Here is a 15,350-nt window from a genome sequence, read left to right as displayed (position 1 = left end):
TGAAAAGCTTGATGGCATACATGGCTAGCTAACATGCTATTATGCTAGTTGTGCATGCATCTTGTAAGTGGTTTATACGTGGTTTGATAAAATACTTCACAAAACTGGCTAAAAACTGGCATTATCTGTACTCGTAATGTGACTGGGCGGGGCTTTTGATATCGCTACAACTATGGTAGTTGTTGATTTAGGCCTTAAACCTTTATGTGGTGATCTGAAGTTGCTATATGTATTATTTATTGGAAAGCTACTTGCCAACCAAGTTTTTTTTTAAAACTTCATTGAATGAACTTCACAAAGTCAGCTACCCAATGAAGATTTTCTGTCTTCACGAGTATGAAATCAACACATTTTAACCCGGATGATACTGCTCTCGTTAAGTCCATTATCTGTACCGGAGACTCATTTCAGTTAACAACCCTACTAGCAAGTAAATCACCCGATCAGGTGAGTAAAATGAAAGTAGTGAGAAGAATCAATGTTATAGATACACAAACAAAAAGGATAAAAAGGTTCCAGTAGTTAAAGAGGCTGTGTTGTGCTGTTCTGACCGGTTTCCTAGTACAGCCAGTTTTTACAAGGAACAAAGACAATGGAATTAATATTTGAGTGAATAGTATTTTCAGAAATGAGGAGCCTTAGAATAACATTTGAAATTCAGTAATTACATCGAACTTGTCTGTCACAGTAACGCACATTACTTGCAGTTGAAATGGGAGTTATGGATGTAGTTCACCACTAGTGACTACATTTAGGAATCATCTGGGTTTGGTTAAGAGTTGCAGGGTGTGTTCAGTTTATTGTCTGTTTTCTACATGTGTTAAATGTGAAGGAGCCGTTGCACTGCTGATAGAACGGGGCTGAGTGTCAGAACAAGTATTTTGACTGTTGAGGTATCAGTAACGTGATATAGCCTAATTACTTTCAATTAATGAAATGTAATGAGTGATTTATCACATTGTTCTGTTACGTAGCCAGCACTGGGTGTTGGTGGTTAATTGAAAGGTAGGTAAGTTGGAGGTTGGCATGAACAATGATAACACACAGGAACCCACATGCAGAGGAAATCTAGGGAAATCTTACCCTCACACATGCAGTTGCTCACATATTTGCTTGAGTATACAGTACGTGCACGCATCATGCACACGTTTCTCTTACCTTTGTATGGAAGCATCTTCCTTCCCTCTGTCTCCACACTCACTGGATTCAGTTGTCTCGTGTTGAACCACAAAAGTCCTGCGACTGCCAAACGAGCCAGCACATATCTGCTTGCAAAGTATTTGCAACATTTTTTATTCAGGTGTCTGCGGTGACAGCACCACTGTCTTCGCTGGCAAGTCGGCTTCAACATGTGTCAGGGAGCAAGCACGAGCATGTGCGAGGCACCTGATCGACGTACCAGTCAACTGATGTGTCAGTTGTGCAGAAAAGGATGAAAACAATTTCAAAGAACAGAAAAGTGGTGTCAGCTTGCCACGTAGGACTAAAGTTACACGTTGGACAAGATGATTGACCGAAACATGGCATATGCATTTTACTACGACAGCTCATTTGGACATTTGTATTGTTCGTCTCAGAGACCATTTGTACTGTCAAAAAGCACTGCAGGAACAGAAAACTTGCTGAGAGCTGTCAGACATTTGTGGGTATATGTTTGGTTGCAGCCAGGTTTGTTTCACCAAGGAGAAGTGCTTAGAAAAACAGAGTAACTAACAGAAGAGTTCAAGGCCAAAGACATAAGAAACTATAAATACTTTGTCTATCTTTTAATCCCTTGTAAGTGGCATGAAATAGCTGCGACATGATAATTCTCATTCATAGTTGTGTTTCTGCATGAAATCCTGCTTGAATATTAGGGTGGGACGTGACTTTTGGACAGACATGTTTTGTCTAAGGTTGGACAAAAACTGAACACTATCTCCAAAGTGACCTATTTGGAGATACCCCAACCTAGCGGTTGTCAGGGTAGACTGCATTGCATTGCAAAGGAACTGGAACATAACTTTGTCAAAGTTTGATTTCAAGGCTTTGCAATTTTATTTGCAAGCAATAGTGATATTCCTGCAAGTAGAGATTTGAAGAGGATACAAACCCAATAAACCTAAGCTAATGCCTATTTAATTGATGCTTAATATTTCTAAACTTAACACAATTTGAGGCTGTTTGCAAAAGATTATATTAAATACTTAATAATACGTATTATTTAATAATTAAATAATACATAAAATGCCCATAAAACGCATACATATCTTGCCAAACTGGTTGCTCTTTGATGCTTAAAGGGTCACTCCACCCATTTTACGTGCTAAAGTGTTTTACAGGTCTTGTGGACTGTGTACTACTGCATGTGTGGAGAAAAAAAAGTAGTTTAAATTATTATAATTTAATTTTATTTATCAGCAGACATGCAACTCAGTGTGTACAAGTAAATGTGTAAACAAGGTGAGAGTTCATCGACTGAGCTGCTGAGTCTGAAAGAAGAGCTCCGAGGCAAATGGTCTGCAATCGCTTGATGTAACCAAGGAGATGATGAAATCTCAAGGACAACCCTGCGCCTGACTTCCATCATCTATTGATCTGGGCAGCCCCTCCAACATGTTTTGTCACTCAGGTACAGTTCAGGTTTGGGCCACATTAGCTGTTTCCACACGCTAACACAAACTTTGGACATCACAGAGTGCCGCGAGGGCATGAGACTCAACGTCATCCAAACAAACACTGAAAGTTTCTATTTTTCTCTGATGAGCGTGGCGGCCAGCGCGAGATCACCTCAGAAATATGTTAATATTTTCTTTAGCAGATGTCAGACATTTAGTCTATCCCCACCCATTTTTGATATGACAGTTGGGGTACGGTGTGAAGTTTACACAGTAAAGATAAATGAAAGCATGCTTTGTTTGACAGGTTCTACATTTTTGGGTCAAATTCTGTCAGAGCATAGTCTTGATACAATGACGCTGTAAGAGACGAACAACGAGGCCGTAATGAGAAGGACAAAATATTTTGATTGTCAAAACTGTCTTATGTGTGCCGGACGGTGGATTGATATAATTGGAGCCACAGATGTTGCAAGCGAAGCGTTTGCCAAGCTCCAAATATGGCACCTCATTCAGTCCAACAACAGCCCGCTATAGTGTTTGCAAACTACTTATTCACCTAGTTTGTATGTTTCTACATAGCAGACAAACATTGCTGCAACACATATCATATCATGTTTAGATTGCATGTGTCCGTTTTCATTTCCGGATGGCAATGGGATGGTGGTGCCGTGCCAGCAGGGCGAGATGTCTGCCAAGTAAGAGACTACTGTTTTTTATGGCCAGACTGAAGACCAGGTTTTTATCCTGAGATGGCAGACAAATATCCAGCGTTGTTTATGGCAACAAAACCTGTTCTTCCTAACCCTAAAGCAAGTTTTTGTTGGCCTAAACCTTTAGTAGACATGAGTTTCCTTCCCTCAAGGGAGTTTTCATGTTGCACACCATCTTGCTCCATCTCTTTTTCCACGTTACCTTTGACTGCTGTCCGAAGATTACAAAAGCATTAAATGCCTTGAGAACATTTGTGTCATTTCATGTTTTGTAATGATTGCATATGACTAAAGTCTCTTCACCCAAGTGACTATCTCATGACTTGCATTATAGAATTTGGCCGATGTGCTAAAATCGCTTTTCTTGTATAGAAGTTAGACAGTTGTGTGACCCTGCTACTGTGGGAGCGGTTGTTCTGCCCTTCTAGAGTGAAACAAATCCCGCCAGACTGGCTTTTTAGCTTCATACTGTAGAAACAATCTGCATGCAACTAATTTAAATCTTCACATGTCTCTGGTTGTTATGCTGTCTGGTGACCTTATGTACCCTCTGCTATAGAGTTTGAATAAGCATTGTCTTACCGTCTGGCTACTCTACAAGAACCTCTTTAAGACCTCATATTTCAAGAGAATAATGACTTAAAAATGTATCTCCAACTGAGGTAACACTAGAAATACCAGGAAAAACACAGAGCAAAGATCAGACCGGGCTCAATCAAATAGATATAAAACTGAACTGAAATCTCAGAAGGTGTTTCTCTTCTCTTCTCTCCCCCACTTGTTTGAAACAACAGGTGATATAACTGCTGATTTAAAACCCCAGACTGTTGCAGCACCAATTAGTTGGGTGTACATTTACATGTGTCTGGGGCTCACGGACACTCGTAGATCATACTGACTCAAGTGGGAGCTGTTTGGCCTGGAGCAGCGTGAATGAATTATAACAGTTTCCAGCTCTAACTTGGAGGGCCCCCATGTTCTGGGGATGAATCAAGTTCCTGCATCGCCAAACTGTCCATCTTAACAAATCATCTCGCACTCAGCTCTAAAATCATATATTTCTGTAAACTAGAAGTGGGCGTGGTGACACTTACTCGTTAATTTAGTTTGAGCATAACAAAAACAGAGTGATCGTCATTATTTTAAGATGATAGTCTGTCTGTGATTTATTATCTCCCACTTACAGATATTTTCAAGTATTTATGATAAAAACATTACACTCATTTGACACTAAATCTAAGAGATACTTGTACACTTTGACACTCTTCTTTTGGCCACTACTACAGCATTGATCCTTTCAAAATAAAGGCACCAGCCTATAAAGAAAACAATCAATAGACATAAAAAAAAAAAGCATGCTAGTATTTGCTTATTATCAGGAAACACAAAGCATAGCAGAGGCTCCATGAATGTTATTAGTTTCACATGAGGTTATAAACCAAAGTGTTGGAAACATTTAAACTTGTGGCGAGATAAACTGGAATAACTTAAATCTTGTTGTCCTGTGTCTGACCTCTAAGATGCCAGGTGCATGCTGTCTTTTAAGAGTGCCTGTGTGTGTTTGTGTGTGTCTTTGTGTGCGAGTGTGTGTGTGCACCTTGTCAAAGATAAATATGGCTCTCCTAATCAGATGTGACATTTTTGTAGTGTTTTTTCACAGTTAGATTCATTGCAATGTAATTTAACATTTCAACAAGTCCCTAATTTTGAGGAACTAAGACAGAAATATGCATTGGGTGATTCCACTCTGACCAGTAAAGGCCCCAAAATAGATAACAACCTAAATGCACTACTTCTAATAGCTTACTTTCATGTCTGCAAATCGTTTCCTAATGGTGGGTGTTCCTCTATCTGTCTATTCATTTGTAAAAAGCTCAAACTTGCTTCTTGTGAGGGACGTGGTTCCATGGCCCCCATATTACTTCCAACACTTCAGTCACACGATGCAGAACCCAAGACCAACTAATCAGAGGGTGATGCTCTGAGGAAGCCTCAAGACATGATGCAACTGAACCTAACGTCCTGCTCACAAACCAACTGGTCTTTGTCCTTTTATTTTCCTCCTCCACACTATTTGCTAATGAGGACTTGGGGTCAGTGTAATTGTTGCAGGAAACACCGCGCTGATCAGAGGTGCAATTTGAGGGAAAATGAGGTTCTGTCGGATGACCTCATCGCTTTGGTCGGGCAGGCCGAGCCCCCAAGGCTTTTCTGATTTGTCTTCTTGGGTCAGCAGCACCACATATGTGGGATTTGGATGTGTGTGTATGTGTGTCACAGCTTCAAATGAAGTCACCGCAGGGAAAAAATGCCAGCGAGGATGATTCTGGGTGAGGAGCTGGGAGATGATTAGACCACCTACAGATGATTCAACCCCAAGTCAAGGAAATTACTCAGTTTTCAGCAGACTGACTCAAAGTTTTATCAAAGTTTTCGCAGCAGGAAAGCTGATTAGGGATCTTTGATTAAACAGGAATGTAGCTGTAGTTACATGTAATTGATAAAGGATGAGAATCGCTGTAAAGAACAGTCATTTGGAATATGAACAACTGGTCCTCCTCCCCAAGCTAAAAATCAGAGATGCTTAATCACAAGGCAGAAACCGAGGAACTATGACTTACACCTGTGATGTCATCGAAATAGAACCAAAGAAACTCTTCCTACAAGACGAGTAACTTAATAGCATGAGGGTCGTTTAGGTGAGCATTTCATGGCATCATGAGAGTTCTTGCTCACTTTCTAAGGGGCAGATTAAAAAGTGATACCAGATGATATTGTAGTCACCGAAAAAGTGATAACCAGCATGTGGCAGGACAGGTGAGGATGTGTGACCCCTGACTGACCTGGAGGACAAAACAATAGACCAAGATGGAGGCTCATAGTGGACTTCCCGTAGAGACATGGCAAAAGCCAGAACATTTCCCCTCTCAGTTATTTAGATCACCTGTCAACCTTAGAAAAGGCACGATATAGACATTAACTGCAAGTGTGCACTTGTGATCCATATACAGCCCCTGCTGTAGTATTTCAGCTGCTAAAAGTCGCCAGGTCCCTGCCAGAGCTCGACCTCAGTGACATTAACGTGGACAATCTCTCACCTCATACTGCTGCCAGGATGAAAGCTTACAAAAGTACGGACAGCTCTATGTATTTACGATCTGGATGGGTACATGATGCTGCCATTTGGGAGGTGAAGAGCAGGAAGTACTAATTAACTAACACTAGATATTGAACATTATTGTATTAATATTGTTAACTAGCCAGCTTTCAGACCCTGAACAGTAGTAAGGGGTCTCTGGTTTGATGCAGCAAAACACAAAACAAAATGCGGGACTTCGTCTGAACGAGAGAACAGCTCTTCATTTTCAGCTCTGCAGGATCTCGTTACGTGGAACAGTACAGCCTCTCTTCACTGTGGCTGCAGCTCAGCCCAACACAACATACACGCACTCCACTTCATAACTCGGTCGCACTACACTGCCGTCACACATACGCCTGCCGCACTAACAGCATTCCCCCTGTGTCACAGCTACACAGACACAACCAGCCACACACATCAGGCTCAGCCTGTGACAATATTATTATTGTATATGTACTCTGTACTCGGAAAATCACCAACAAAGTTTATTAGTCTAAACACAAGCTTAAAGGTGTAAAGGAATTTCCAAATCATTGCAATTTGAGTTTATCTGCAGCTAACGCAGCAACACAGCCCCTCAGCTAACTAGCTCACTTTAATTCATTAAGACCACTGCAGTTGGTCGCCTCGATACACGACAACAAACCACGTCAAAATGATTACAAACAGATGTGACTTATGGCTAAAAATAAGATAATTAATAAAAGTATATACTAGTGTTTACTGGAACTTAACATTGATGAAGTGCTCGCTGCAAATACTTGTGTATTTGCACCGCTGCCATTGATAAGGTACGTCTTACAGCACGAATCCACAATCTACTCTGTGGGGTTTCTTATTCGGACAGAATTCAGTAGAAGCAGAGCCCAGCTTGTCTCCATGCCTTGTGCATCCGATAGCACAACAGCTATCTGGCATTTTGGCAAAACGAAACTGGTTACAAACTAAATGTGTCACTTGTTTCCTATACTGAGGATCTTTTGCCCTCCAAGGGGGCGTTCCCCCGGGAACGTGACGTCACGGGAAAACTATGCATTGGAGGAGTGGAGGAGGCTGGATTTTTGTTTGCTAAGTTACTTTCACAATGTTGCCTTTTTTTATTGTTTTGTCCAATTTTACTGATTCCAGCTTTAGTGACGCAGGAACCACACAAAACACGTAAAGTACAAAGTTACCAGAGGTTAATATTTTGCATTTCTTCTAACTAGCCTCACATCTTCTGTTTTTTCTCTCTTCTTTTCATGTTCCTTGATTTAAACTTAATTCCTTAAATTCTGTCTTGAAATTGCTTCTTTTTTTAAAAAATGCTTTTAGATGTTGAGTCTTGACTAATTTTCTTCAGATTGGAGAATTATTTCTTTGCACAACACAACTGACAGCACAGGAAGCAATCAGTGGTCATTAAATAACATTCTAGTGGCTGGTAGTTTAAATGCAGTTAGGTAAGGATGTGTAAATCCACTGAGAACAAAGGACTTCAATAGCTTGTGGTATATTTTCATCTCTCCTAACGGCGGAAGAGTATTCAGTTTATTACAAATAAATGAATCCCAATGAATGACTACACTTGCTGAGAAAAGCTCATATAATTCAGTTGTTTCAATATGACCTGGTCCTCAAAGAGGGTGAGCAGATACAACAGAAGAAGTAAAGGAAGCTTCTGAAAGAATCCCTTGTCCACTTCTTTCACATGCAACAGCATTCTTTAGTTCTCCTTTAATCATATCATATCTTTGATCCACCCACCTATCGGGAAATTAAAGGCTCTCGCTTACAAATTCTCCATTAGCTGGGAGATGTGTGCACTGAACTGGTTCTCCTCGCCAAACATCCACCGTTACCAGCTGTGGCCAAGCCTTACAGAGGAGGAGCCCGACCAGACGTTAGGTACACTCAGTCTGACTCCAGGTCAGAGGCTGGGTTCAAATCTGGCATCTTTTGATGTCTGTATCTTTCTGTGGCAAGCACAGTTTTATATCAAATAAAAAGTAGGAGTTTGTTTGATCATTTAAAGAGACACAGATGACATGCAACAAGGATCAGAGGCCAGATCCGCACGCAGGATGTTGTGATTATATGGTTGCATTTCAGCCAAATACGTTCTTTAAAGATCATTTTTATGGAATTTGTGCTCATAGCGGCAGAGGAGAGATGGGAACGACATGACAAATCCACAGCACTCAAAGAGAAACACTTCAACAGGACACGGAGGTAAAGGCTGATGTGACTTGTGACTCTCCTGCACAGGCTTGCACTGTTTTTACTCTTTTTCAGCACATTTTTAATCACCTTACTTTTGCATTAGCTGCACCTTATACCTGAACTACCTGCATTTCTACTCGCTCTTTAATAATGACAGTTCACTGTTGTAGATCTGTTGGGTAGACTATCATGTCACTGCTGTAATTTTATTTTTATATTCTCGTTTGTTAATTCCTGTAAGTCGGTTGTCAGTGACTCTAAAACAACATATGTATATCACTGTTCCCCCCCAAAAACAGGACTGTTACCAGTGTACCAGCAACAGGTGTACCAGACGTTTGTCAAACTGTCAGTTTGGTTAGTGGGAAGCAGAAAACTATTTGGTTTAGTTTTGGAACACATTATTGTTTGGCTTAAAATCACTATGGTACTACTAAAACTTTCATTACACACGTACGTGAGTTACTTGCGTTAGTAAGTTAAAACAACTCTACATTGACTTCTTGTTTCACACTGGACACTAACAGCCGTCTCCTGAATGAAAGTCATGTGCTTGCTCTACCCGATCTTCCACCCATGACCTCCTCTCTATACAGACTTTTCACGCTTTAGACTCCTTCTTATCACTTCCTCTTTTGCTGCTTTAATAATTACGACAGCCATTAGAGGTAGCCTCCTAACAACAAATGTAAACATGGGTTGTAAAAAGCTAATTTCCAACCTATATGGTTGTTTCTGTGACGAAGACAATCTTTTGTGTCAGAGTTCTGTTTTTGGCGTCTAAGCTATTGGATGCCTTTATTTCCCTTGGGATTGATAATAACTATGTACTGTTTCTGAAAAGTTTGTCTGTCCCTCAAAGCTCAAGGAATCACCAGGTTTGCCAATTTCACAGTCAGACTTTCAGGACAAAGCTGGAACATATTACAGTTTAATATTTTGCTTGATATTTTCATGTAATGCAAAAAAGTTACTCCAACGGAGCCTAAGCGCCTTACCAGTGATATAGTGATACTGAAACTCTAGTTAATTTGTCACTATGTGATGTGCACATTATGTTCTCCAAATGAAACCACGAAGTGCAACACACCTCCCTCTTTGCCTCAGGGGAACCAGCGGCCTTCGTCACAGGAACATAAACTTATGGTGTTGTGCATTTCCTGAAACAACTGATGCTTTAATTTGTCTTGGAAAGACATTCACTGATTCTGGCATTCAATGCATCGCAAATTAGACTGCAGAAAAAAGAGAAAGCAAAGACAATGTTACTCAATCTGAGTATTTTAGTGAATATGCATCGCAACAATGGAAATCGTGCAGGCAGGCATGCAGTCACTGCAGCCACTTGATAGACAGGAACATGTCAGTTTCCACATCTCAACACTTAACAAACATACAAAACCTGAGAGCCGCCAAAATTCTATCCCCTTTAATCTCTCAGCCTACATCACAGACCAGGAAGAGGCCAGACAACCCCCAACCCAAAGCCAAGGGCAAGCAAGAGAGCACACCTTCGACTGCAGAGAGCAAACAGGGGAGAGGGGAGATCTATATTTCACAAAGGAGGCCCGGCACTCAGGGCTTGGCAAAAGTAAACAATAGCACTAGCAGACCCATAATTGATGGCACCGTTCCTTTTTATACAGTAAATAGATGTCAAACAGTGGTGGAACCCAGCCACCAGATTACAAAAGATTTGCAACACCCCAGGATTACAGAAGAATGCCTTGCTTTGATCTTACACCACTTAGTCCTTGATTCCCTGTAATTACTCGACGCAACCGCTTTCTTAGGCACGGCCAAAAAAATGATGTATGGCCTTTAACAATTTCTTAATTTTAGGAGGAATTAGTGACATGGCTCTGGTTTGTGCACAATGAGGTGGACAAGAACTAAGGTGACATTTCACCTTTTTTACATTAGTCGGTATTAAATGGTACAAAGGTCATTCAAACCATGCAATTACTGAAAAAAGCATATATCTTCAATATTGCATTTACTGCAGGTCTTAAACTCACCAACAAGCTATGAAAATATAGCAGCTCCTTATTGATATTGTTGATCTGTCCATCACTTGATGGCTTGATGAATCACTTTAGTGCAGACTGAAATATCTTCAGAACTTTTTGATGGATTGCCAATAAAAAAATTCAAACATTAATTGTCCAAAAAGGATTAATCCTATACTGACGTTGTTGATCTCCTCTGTAATGCCACAATCAGATTGATATATTTGGCTCTTTGGGAAAAATCTTTTTGATCTTTGGCGATCACTTTACTTTTTATCTTGTGCAACCATCACATAACAATTTGTGCACTGCTTTGGTCTATGACCAAATACTAGCACCACCTGCCCAAGCTCTACTCTGTGTTTAGTCCGAGCGGAGTGGAGGACATAGCCAGCCAAGCAGCTGCTCAAGAGCTGAGTGCAGAGCTTAACCTTCTGGAGGAATTCATACCTAGAGTCACATCAGTTTCTGGTCTGATCTGGAGCTGTTTACCAATGAGGAGAGGGCTCAGAGATAACTTTTTAACTTTTGGGATTAAAGGTGGATTTATCTTCACACCTGTCGATCAGTGTGACTGCAGCAGTGATCCATGGAGATCACCTACTTTGTCGGTTGTTTACATATGTTCTGTAATGTTGACTGCCAACTGGAACTGGAGAAGAAGGGTAATTTCTTCATGACTCCTGAATTTCAACACAGACACACACCACCCCTTTATGATGCTGTTTGCTTACAGTATTTTAGGGGTTAAAGTAAAGTAATCTGGCTTTTTGGGGGCAGATAAATACTGCATCGCTGACGGTGAACATACACTGCTGATGGAAGTCTATCTGATGGAACTTGGAACAAAAGTTCACAGACAAGGTATAGTTTTAGTTCAGTCCAATTTCCCTTTCCCAGTAGTAGCAATAAGCGATCAAATGCACCATTAACCTGAGTAAACTTGTGGATTTCTCGAGATTTTAACATTGTTTGGCAAGTTGACAATTCTAAAAATTTCTACATATTAAATCTTTTGCACTTAGGGTTAGGGTTTTGAATAAAATTGTAGACATAGGCTTAAAAGTGTCCCATGCCTGTTTGTCTGCTTAATTTAAATCTATGTTGTTTATACCATGGTCTGGCGGAGTTCTCGATTCTGATTGGCTGCAGGGTGTCCATTAACCCCTGATATATGGACACCTACTAAGTAGTTCCAGTCAAATTGTCTGTTCACCGCTGTAAATTAATGCACTAGCTGGCGTATCAAATCTGAATATTTTACTTCCAGCGCTGAGTTCAGTCCGTCAGTCCTTCAGTGTCTTATCCTCTGAACACCACAGGGTGGCGACTGTAACACACAAGCTGCAGAAAGTTCACTTCCCCTCTAAACTTACTGATACGTGAATAATCTCACATCCCGTTCACTGTTCAGCTCTCTGCTTCAGGCTGCGGCCACAGTAACGTTACACACGGCCGGTCATTTGTTCCTGAAAATCTTGATATTGATTTGGGGACAATGACATAACTGGTTAGCTAGCTAGTCTTGTTGTTAAACATACTGTCAAATTATATTTACTGTTTGTCAACCGTATGCAATGTTATTGACTTTGAATCATGCTAACATAGCGTTAGCTTTCTGGCTCATCGCTGAGCGGACTAGAATATCTCCAGTTGCCAAGTCGTATCTATGATCCGTCCTATTTACTGGAGGAGTGAACAACGTCTCCGTTGCATAAGAACCTTACGGGAGAGTAATGACTGTTCCAGGTATTAGTCAAACCCTCAGGCGTTACCAGGGAAACTAAGTTATGGCTTGTGAAAAACTTTATATTTTGATTGTAAAATGCATGAAAATATAATTTAATGGTCTTAATTTCTTTTCTTTGGCAAGTGACCATGGTATAAGTGGGATAATGCCCTTCGAGGTGTCTATAATCAGGAATTAATGGCCTCCGCGTCGTCCATTAATTCCTGATTATGGACACCTCATCTGGCATTATCCCTTATTTATAGGGGTTTAAAATTTACCATGTTGCTTAATTTCGTCTAAATGTATTGTAAGTGCTTCCTATTCACTTGTAAGTAACGATGAAGCACATGTGTTTTTTTTATGTTATGACTATGTTGTGTAAACACTCATCAGCCTCCATTCCGTGTGTCATGTCAGTGAGAGTGAGCGTCATCAAGACGACTCGTGCTGATAGCCCTGCTTCCTCCAAGAGGTGGCGGCATGGGTTGGCGAGCTCAGCAGTTGCATGCTACGGAAGAAGATAGAAAAGATAGATGAAAGACTGCCTGCATGTGAGGATGGAAGAGAAGAAGATGAGACGGGGGTGAAGACTCCAAAACAATTCCGGTATTGTCACAGTAAGTGCAGGCAATAAGGGTCTCCTCTTCTGGGTTCTCATCAAAGTTCTTTACATGAGGCCAGAAGGGAAATAATGCGCCAGAAAGCTTGTACCAAATCACTCTTGGGCATCAAAGGATTTCCACTATCTCACACAAATACACACACACACACACACACACACACACACACACACACACACACAAGCTCACGGCATTCTCAGAGGCATCCTGGAGCATCGTGATGCTTTGATGTGCATTTATCTGGATGTTGCAAGCTGATGTAACAGGGCCACCCTACTGCAGGAAGTCGACCGAGTTACAGTTGGTTGCAGAGGACCGATACCGATATTTGTGCCGCCAACTTAAAAAGGCGACTTTGTATATTGCAACAGAGAGGTGCTCTTAATGACATCAAAAGCTTATAGCAATAAGTAAATACATATCTGATTGTATGCTTAAGCGGACATAAAGATCCTTTATCAGATGTTTTCCCTAAGTCTTGAGGACTTGGTTGAAGCCAGATGGCAATGTCCTTTTTTCCGTGTCAGTGTTCCAAATTTGGAGATTTCCTGGTGGCATTTTTCAAGCCCAGCTGGGAACTTCTGTTGACAACACATACTGTACTTAAATGACTAAATCAATCAGTTGCCTGTAACCCCAAGAAAAACATATATCACCATTCCCAAAACAACATGGCTGGTGAAGCATACCAGCGACAGGACTACTCGACCTTCGTCGAGTTTCACAGTCGCAGTTTTGTTAAGTTTAGGCATTAAAACCAACTAATTTGTTGGGTTTAGGAAAACATTGTGATTTGGGTTAAAATAACTGTCACTTATATTATGAACACACATACGTTTGGGACATAACTGCACCTATGCTGTGTAAGTGACGTAGCTTGACTACGTAAGCAAGCTGACTTTGGTTTGACCCTGACATGAACAGCGGCCTCCTGAGTGAAAGTCCTGTGTGTGTTTGACCCCATCCTTTGCCCTTAAACTCCTCCCTATGCTGACTTGTTGCTCTTTATCCTTCTTCCCCAGACTTCCTCCTTTACCTCTTTATTACTACGGCCACTAGAGGTTGCTGCCGAACAAGCAGCAAATAAGGGTTTTGATAAGCTTCTTTCACAGTTGACCTCTATGGGTGGGGTAAGGGTTTCCTCTGGGGAGGACTGGCGGTTACATGTCAGTCACAATTACTCCTCCCCCGTGTCCTGTCTCTTATCTAATAAAGGCAAATGCCAAAGACATTCTTTCGTACTAATCACTTGTAAAAGACATTTTACCAATTGACCCAGTATTTTGCCCAGTTCATCGTTTTCAGTAATTTCCCCCCAGACTTTAATCAAAATGTAAAGTGATTTTGAATATTTTGGGACACTACATCTGTTAGATACCCCAACTGATTAACTGGATTCAGTAATTAGTAATTTAGGTGTCCTTTGGAACTGTTTTGTAGAAAACATTTTTGTCAAGAAACATTTGCAAAAGTGTTTTTTTTTTATATATTCTACAACCTGGCTCTTTGAACAAGTCTTCTTATGCCCTGCTTTTTGCTTGTGCATGACTTCTTTTGCACCAAAACCACCAGTGAGGTGAACAGAGTGAAACTCTAATGTGTGCGTGCATGTGCGTCATGCATGTGATAGTGCAGCATGAGATACAAACAAAACCCACTCATGAAAACATTGCTCCATAGCGCCTCTGGTGGTCATAAACACAATATATGTTCGTGCCTTGAATTAAGAATGAAATAGAAATACAAAAAAACAAATCATATTTTGAAACAGCAAATAAAATATGACTGAACATTTCAGGCAATTCAAGGATCATTATCTTGTTGTCCACAGGGGTTACGGTTGCGGTATTCTATATCGTATCCTATAGCTGGAAATTACTGTATGTCAGATTTAGTTCAATACTGACCAAAACCCGACATATCGGTCAAACCATGGCGTAGACAGCCGGTAACAGTGGCACTCGCCTAGCCTGCATCCTCCTTTGGGATTTAAGGCGAGGCTTCCTCTCGGCTGAGTTTGTTATCCCTTCACCCTTATTCTCTTAAATGCCCATGAAGATAAGATGGCTGCGTGATAAGTAAGCTGCACAGAGCAAATACAGTGGATGACAAGAGCAGCAAGTGTGTCTCTCCTCTTTGTGGGTCTTAAATTTCAAAGAGAGATGAGTGTGGGCAGGACGAAGAAAACTCTAAAAACGTTTCAGTCATGTCACGAGAAAGACAAACAATTACAGTATGAGAACCAGAATGAGATGGTTTATTGTACATCTTCCATCACTGGCTACTGACCCTGAACCATAAATAATATGATTTGCTTCTTGTTCAAAGAGGGTAGAGA

Source organism: Sparus aurata, chromosome 18, assembly GCF_900880675.1.
Source record: "Sparus aurata chromosome 18, fSpaAur1.1, whole genome shotgun sequence".
Taxonomy (NCBI): Eukaryota; Metazoa; Chordata; class Actinopteri; order Spariformes; family Sparidae; genus Sparus; species Sparus aurata.
Note: the sequence above shows the minus strand (reverse complement) of the source record.